The 8,369-nt window shown below is 37.3% G+C and overlaps 1 long non-coding RNA gene across 1 annotated transcript in view; it reads right to left on the bottom strand.

Annotated features, from left to right (window-relative positions):
• The window catches only part of LOC108527139 (uncharacterized), a 15,648-nt gene extending 11,955 nt beyond the window's left edge, over positions 1 to 3,693 (bottom strand). Inside the window, exon 1 of the long non-coding RNA XR_001884711.1 lies at positions 3,405 to 3,693. This is a non-coding gene — a long non-coding RNA (uncharacterized LOC108527139). The remainder of the gene's footprint in view (positions 1 to 3,404) is intronic.
• Positions 3,694 to 8,369: the final 4,676 nt, after the last annotated feature.

Here is an 8,369-nt window from a genome sequence, read left to right as displayed (position 1 = left end):
AATATCCTTGGCAATGTAGTTTTAAGCTATTTCTTATGAAATCCAAAAATTATTCAATAGAAATTGTTTAGATTTACAAAACTCTTCTTAACCTAATCAGGAATCACATTGTGAGGAGATTTTTCTGACATTACCAGCAGTTACCAATTCAGGCATGTGAATATCACTTTAGAGTTGCCTCCCCCTCCAATAAAGCAGAATAATCTAGGATGAGTTACAATATATATAATGTATGCCCACAGATGTTACAATGTTTTATTTAGGGAGCAAAATGTAGTTCAGATATTCTGAATTATTTTACGGTACTGAAAACCTACTGACCCAAGGACCTCATCAAGCATAAGAAAACAATATTAAAGGCCCCTGGGCTTCTGCATTTTATTAGCTTTAAAATTGAAAACTAAGTCTGATTCATATTAGAATACCCAGTGATTGCAGTAGAACCTCTCCTCACTATCACAATCTTAAAAACATATCAGATGGTACATTTTAACGTCTCTTTACTTTAGAAAACAAAAAGCTGCTGCTGGAAATGCCAGAAAACAGCTACAGAGATGACACAGGGATTTTCGCTTATTTTATTTTTCGAGAAATAATTAAATGTGAAACAGGATTTCTCTCTAGTTCAAAAAACAGGGAAAGTAATTCTTACTGCCAAGTTCTTATCTTCTCAATTATTATTAGTGGTATCCTGATCATTTCATATAATTAAAGAATAAAAATTGACCCTCTGTGACTTAAAACTGCAACAGTCTAGCACATGGTGATTGCCCGTGTTCTAAACATGTATGTTATACATGTACACAGATTGTAAACATCTATGTTATAAACGTACAACAACGACTATAATAATTATTATTATAATAATCCAGCCAGAGAAACTGCAGACCATAAAACAGTATGGGCTCCCCCTGCTGTTTCTACTGCTAAACTTAACTAACATTTCCGGTTGCCAGGGCTTGGTGCCCTGATTTTAAGGCTGATTCATAAACAAAGGGTAAACAAAACAAAATTAAAATACCACTATGTCAATAAATCAGTGGGATGAGGGGAAGAGGAGAAATGAGAGTGCAAATGCATTTAATGTAATAAGGAAGCGTGAACATGAAGGTGAGTACTGCTTGTAATTCCAAAAGCTAATGAGTTTCCAGGGAGCATGGAGGCTGCCCTGCCACTGCATTTAGATTAAGAAGTTTTCCAAGTCTGACTTGCAGTGAAACTTTTCCAAATCTAAAAAGCATGTAATGCCCTTGGGCAAACTGAATATGGTGCTGCCATCTCCAATCTCTGCAAGTGCAACATGTAAACCAACCCCAGCCCAACAGAGCACACTAAGGAGATTATTTTGGAGAAATCGTAATGACATTGAACAGGAGGCTAGCTTAACATCTTGTCCAAGTGAGATTCCCAAGCCTCCTCCGTGATGGCTGCTTGGAGTTCTGTAGGCTAATGAGGGGAACCATCTGTAGTACTTTGCCGGCAGATGTGTCCCCCTCATACTGTGCCAACGTCTCCTGAGGAGAGGGTCTGTCGAGGATTCCAGCATCACTCTGCGAGGGAAGATTGTGCTATTTCACAAGCGTGTAATCTAGAGGCCAAACAAATATTTAATTATTTGCATATACACATTTTAGTATGCCTTGTCTTTTCAAATGTGAATATCAGAATGAATGTGTGAGTGTCCTTATTTGTAAGTTTGTCTTTATGTTGTCACATTCAGGGACATCCTATGATATCCTATGGTTATTTATTTTGCAAAAATCCTATGTACAGTTTCAAATGAAAGGAGGATTTGAATCAAATGAACTAATTATTTGCTGATATCACTATTTCAAAGTCATCAGAGCAAATGCTAAAGAGAAAAATTATAAATATATTCAGGTATGTTTCCCTTCCTTCCTTCAAATGTGTTCATTTGCCATATAGAGTTACTTTCTAATTTTATAATATCAAAAAGTAATAAGAAATTAAATTCAAAAGATAAATCTTAAAATCTTAATGAGTAAATTTCAAATTAAGATGGAATGACATTTCAAAGCATTTACTTGGTAGCATATGGAAAATTATATAAGGATTATAGTAGGCATCAAAATATTTTAAGGCGACCATTAAACAGTTTTAAAGATAGCTCTAATCACAAACTTAGCACTTAAAGTAGGTACTTACATATTACAAAGCTGTTTTAAAAGAGTATAAATTATTTTATTTTGCTGTAATTCTCAAAATTTTATGGCAATTCAACTCAACATTCACGTGTTTCAATTAATCCACTGTCATTGATAGAGCCTTATTAAAGTCAATTTGCTTTTTCTAAAACAAAAAAAAAAGTAATAATACTCCTTTTCAGGCACTGATTTGAAACTCTTAATTGTATGAGCTCAGCTTCTATATCAAAAGACAGATGAAAGAGACACAGAGGAGACAAGGTCAACTGAAGAATTTTAAGATTTTTAACCAGGGCCTTATTATATATGAAAAGTTTAACATGATTAAAAACAAGGAGAAAATGTCAACATTTTGACCTGGTTGATAACAAGGTTAGGTGAATTTCTTAATCAAATATGCAGTTTTTAGCAAAAGTTTAAAATGTACTCAAAATAGTAGTCTATGTAAATCTCACACACCAACACCATGACCAGGTATTTTACCACCTAACGTCTCACACAGACAAGGTTTTAAATGTTATTTCTCCAATAGCATAGTAATATAAATTAGACTGAGGTAAGACTGTGACAATTTCTTCCTTCCTGAAACCTCCTCTTAAATTAGATCTGCCTTCCAAAAATATTATTACAAGAGTCTTGGTTCAGATTATCCTTATTCTCTATAACTGACATGAATATAGATATATGAATGACATTTAAAAGAAAAGTTCTTCTTTATAACCTTCAGCTTGTTTTCGTAATAAATTCCACAGGGAATATTAGCAATAATAATTGATTTTAGCAATAAGTAATAGAGTTATAAACAGCTCCAGCTATTTGGTGAAAGAAATGTCTCAGCTTCAGGTTTTATTTATTAGCATTTGAAGTCCCTCCATAACCCTAGTAAGATCAGTTATGGCTTAATTAAATGAGAAAGATGGCCTGCCAAAGATTCTTTGTTCTTAAAATAAATACGTATGTTTTCTGTTTTCCTGCAAATCATCACAATCTATTTCTATTTGAGAATAGATAGGGCTCCAAACCTACATCTACTTCATACTTCCCAAATAAAGTCTCTTTTGCCTGGAAATTTTATATTTTTTTCTTAGTGCACCATCCACAAATACCATCTTAAGAGGTTTCTCCTTTATTAACCATTTGAGAGTTATTCATCCTAGAGCCGTACCAGTGAGGAGGTAACAGAGCCTGTTCACAGTAGAAATATTTGCTACTTAAAAATGAACACAAATTTACACTTACAACATGTCCTCAGTGCTGTGTTTGTGATGAGTTCCATAGTTATAACGTGTCCTAAGTATATGTTCAAGTATATCTACAAATGAAAAACAAAACGCTAAAAATTCACTGGCAAAAGATTGAGCTGCTCCATCAACATGGCAGGAATATTTCAAATAAATGATCTCTTCTCAAATCCTTTGGAGAAATGATTGCATTTGTCTGGCCTTTCCTCTCCCTGCCCCTGCCCACCGTTTTTCTCTACTTTCATCTATAATCTCGTCTAATCCTCTCTGGCCACACTGCAATGATTCCCCCATTATGCTGATGGAAAAAAAATGAGGAGGATGAGGGATAAGGGGAGGCGAGAAGACCGACGCCTTCCCCGATTTGAGAGCGACAGGGCGGCTCCCCTCTCCCACCACTAGCTGGCGCCAGAGCCCTAAAGATGCAGTGATATATTGCGTCATCTCTTGCTAATTAACAAAGCTGTTTTCAAACTGATCATAGCTATTCAAGGGAAACATGAAATAATTTTGACTATGAACATGTAGTAAAGCAGCAGCATCGAGGGTGACATCCCGATGAAAATAACTCCATTTTATGCCTTCAAGCTTTTGTCTTAAAAAAAAAAAAAAAAAAAAAAGGCAGAAAAAAGAAAAAGAAAGAAATGCATCCTTAAAGAATTCGTGGGTTTTTATCTTACCCAAATAATAAACCAAAGGGAAGTCTTTTTATCCTCTACAAACTATTCACTATATATATAAAACTGTAAAACTTTCCAGTTATATAATGCTCTGTTAACCTAAATAAAGTGCCTTTTTTTATTATGCCTTTAGTCTAAGACAGAAATGCCCGACACATCAGGGTCACAGGGAAAGCTACTTTACTGCTTCAGCTCCTAATTCACTCACACACTCCTTCTTCCTAACTAGTTTCAGCTTTCTTCTTCTGACCACAGACGCTGCAAGATTTTGCTTTTCTCATCCTGTCCTTCCCTCTTTTTGTACAAGCGAACACTGTCCTTCCAGACTCTTCCATGGCTGCAGAAGCTGTAGGGAGGAGCCAGCCAGACAAATGCACCTAATATTGCTCACTTTAGGAAAAGATGGCTCCTGGGCAAACGAGTAGCAAACAGTGCATTTGGTTTGACGACATGAATTATCGTTATACAAGTAAGACATACTGAGTTTAGGTCTGGCTAGAATACAATCTAAGGTGAAAAATTCAAGCACTGTATGTGCTGCCATAGAAAATGTTATTTTTCATTTGGGAAAATTCCCTATATATGTAGCACATTTTAATCATTAGAAAATGAAGGACACTGATTATTTTGGCAAGAGAAAGTACCTTCAAACTTCAGTGAAATACTATAATTTTTTTAAAGAAATACTTTATAGTTTGACTTGTGAATATATTAAATGGCTGGGAATACTCATTCCAATCACATGCCCTATTACCCACCCCATGCCCTCATTTCCTCTGGGAGTTGCGGAGGTCTGGCACTCGGGAAAAGAGGAAAAGAAGGAACTGGCTTCTCTGAGCCTTCTTCTGGCTTTCATAGGCAGAAAAATATCAAGCTTTCTTTTCTTCACCCTTACCCTAATTCCTCAAAGAAAGAATGCTAAGCTTTATCTTGGGTGGACTTGCTTTACCCTACACTACAAATAAAATTGAAACTTGTTTTCTCCCTCTATCAGCAAGATTTCTACATATGTTTTTTCAAAGGCTGCTCCTGAACTGGTTTTCCCTCAGGATATCAGTGAATCATTACCCTTTAATCTCCAAATAAGATCCCAGAAATGAACAAGAGCAGAAAGTGGTCTGGAATGCAAACCAATGTTTGTTTTAGTGGCTTTTTCATTTTCTAGTTGAAATCTCCCTTAGAAACTCTTTTATAATGGCACCTGGGTAACTTTGGTCTAAGAGAGAACATTCAGAAAGTGAAAATGAAGTTTGAGAGAAGTGTCAAAAATGCTGCATAGCAAACAATGCAGAAGCTCATTATGTCTGCAGTGTAAAGAAAGGTCAGGTTTAATCCTTTGTTATCAGTCGTAATTTTGCTGGGCTCTTTCACAGGGAAACTACATTAACCACAATTTGGTATGCCCTAATCTTCATGCTAACTACAGTTATCTTTTGTTACTTACTGGCCTTGACCTATAGATGGATGGCATCAGGTGCTACTGAAACCAGCAGATCTCTCTCTAAAGCCTAGTGCAGGCCTGAGTCATATGCAGTTTAATTCATATTCCACTCAACATGTCCGTTTTATTTCCAGTGGAAATTGCTCATTTAATTGTACTGTAAGTTTTATGGGGTATGCCCCAGGCTGCGTTCTTTATGCTAGGCATTTCAGTATTTATGGGCATAGCTATACCCAAAACTTCAAACATAAAGTAAAACCAGCAAAATATGCTCTCCTCCAGTTCCATAAATACTTTTCACCAGTTTCATTATTTTTCCCAGAGATTAAATGAATGTGTTAAACCTGTAATGTAGACTATTATTTGGTGTCTCCAGAGCTGCTTTTGTCCTTCATATTCAAATCCAATACAGTCCCTTTTTCCTGCTTCTGAATGAGACTGCAAAGAGCAAGTATGATCCATCTGTGTATGGTCTAGCTCTCCAGGAACAATAAAGACTTCTTCTGTTGGTAGTCTATAGAATTTTTATCTGTGAGAATAACCTGTAAAAGGTTTTGGTGCTTTTTGTTTTTTAATGAACTGTGCCTGCTTCTAGGTCACACCTACACCCACTAAAACACTCTGGATTACAGATCAAATGTGTGTGTTGCAAAATATAGCTCATTTAAAGAAATAAATATTTTTTTTTTATTTATTTATTGCTCCTGTGTTTTGGGGCAGGAGCTGACAGACATGTGATTTTACCTGTAGCAGATCGGAAAGCATTCCCATACAACACAAATGCAGAAAGGACTCTACTATATTTTACTAAACCTATGACTGTTTTTATCTGGTACTGTTATCCATCCCACTACGTGAAATATACGAAAGCATGTTTCCAGGAAATTCCAGAGTTTTAGACAAACGCTTCTTGATAAAAGCCATTAATGGTTTTTTAGACAGTTTAAGTAGAACGGTACAAACAGAAGCCTCATTACAGGGGTTTCAGAAAAGGAAAACAATAAGACAATAGGTATAGAATGACTCCTTTGTCTATAGATTTGGAAAGCGTCATAGGGTCAAGTGAAGATGTTTGCCAAATTGAAAGAGGTAAGGACATATTTAGAGCCTCTGGGAAAGATGACAGATCTCAAGGACTAAGATTTGAATGCTGGAACAAAGCAGAATAGAAAAAGACTAGAGTTGTGTTTTCAAAAGAATAGGAAACATTTCCTACACTTAGAAGGAGCTAGAGGTGGTAGCCTGAACTTTAGGAATAGGAATTCTTAGTGATTTGCCTCCAGTGTAGTAGATGTCAATGACTGAAGGGTGACTGAGGATCTTAAGAAAGATGTGGTTTCTTCTTTCCCAGAAAAGCCACAGGGAGTGACCCCTGCAAATCCTTCAGCGTATAAGGTGTACACCCAGTGACAGCCTTCCTCACAGGACTTAGTTATCACAGCACTGATGTGATCATTCCTATCTTAATTAGGATTCAGTGCAGATGCAATTGGCTGAAAACCCAAAATAACAGTTGCTTAGGTAAGATAGAAGTTATAGTCATTATTGGGATTATCCACACATTCTGGTTCTCCTGCTTTTAGGGCAAATAGACTACTTGCCTACCTTTTTGAAGTTAGATATGGTATGTGACTTGCATTAGTCAGCAAAATGGCATGTGTTATTTTCAACTCCAAGCCTTATCAGTATACAATTCACTATATTCCCTTTGTCTTTGTCAGCAATGGTGGAAGCACTGGTTGACATGGACACTGTCAGCCTGGCTCTCTGAGTACCCACAATGAGCAAAGTCCCCCTGCTGACCAGCAATGGACATGTGGTGTGATCAAGAATAAACTTGTGCTGGGCACGGTGGCCTGTAATCCCAGCACTTTGGGAGTCCAAGGCAGGTGTATCATAAGGTCAGGAGTTCGAGACCAGCCTAACCAACATGATGAAACCCCATCTCCACTAAAAATACAAAAATTAGTCAGGTGTGGTGGCACCTGCCTGTAATCCCAGCTACTCAGGAGGCTGAGGCAGGAGAATCGCTTGGGGGAGATTGTAGTGAGCTGAGATCACACTACTGCACTCCAGCCTGGGTGACGGAGCAGCGAGACTCCATCTCAAAAAATAATAATAAAAAAAAAAGAATAAACTTTTTTTTTGAGTCACAGGTTAAATTTCTTTCTCACACAGAAGTCTGAGTGGTGGGGCTAGGACTGATACCGTGATTCATGGTTTGAGGGACCCAAGGTCCTCTGTCTTGCTGTTCAGCTGTGCATGGCATGCTCATGTTTCATGGTTACAGCACTTAAGCTTTAAGCAGCAGGAAGCAGGAAGGGATGGAGAGGTAAAGGATATGCTGCCCATCAAGGAAGGCTCCCAGAAGCTCTCTCTTCCACTTGAAAGCCTTTGCCCAGAACTTGGTCCCAGGGCTGCACCTACAGTTGCAAGGGAAAGGGAATCAATGAAGACTGGGTGAGGCCAGCCAAAAATTGTGGGTTATTTGACCACATAAAGGGACCCAGAGGACTGCCTTCTGCCTTAACTCTCAAGCACTCCTTGTATAAATGTGGAGATGATAGGATTGCACTGTCCCTCCCCATTTTCATAAAATAAAACGTAGTGAGAATATTGATCAATGTGGATGATGAGAGATTGAGGCCACCCTAACTAATTCACTTATTAGAAGGGGGATTTTTTTCTTCCCCAACACCTCCGTTGGTAAGAGATTATAAGACAACCATCTTTATTATGACCTTCAATGAGATTTGAAATGATTTGAAATGGAATCTTTGTAGACATTTCATGTACTTGCTCATCTGGCTACTTTCTTTTTTTTTTTTTTTTTTTTTTTTTT

The sequence above is a fragment of the Rhinopithecus bieti genome, unplaced genomic scaffold (assembly GCF_001698545.2).
Source record: "Rhinopithecus bieti isolate Rb0 unplaced genomic scaffold, ASM169854v2 scaffold_3062, whole genome shotgun sequence".
Lineage (NCBI taxonomy): Eukaryota > Metazoa > Chordata > Mammalia > Primates > Cercopithecidae > Rhinopithecus > Rhinopithecus bieti.
Note: the sequence above shows the minus strand (reverse complement) of the source record. Positions and strands in the feature narration are given on the sequence as shown.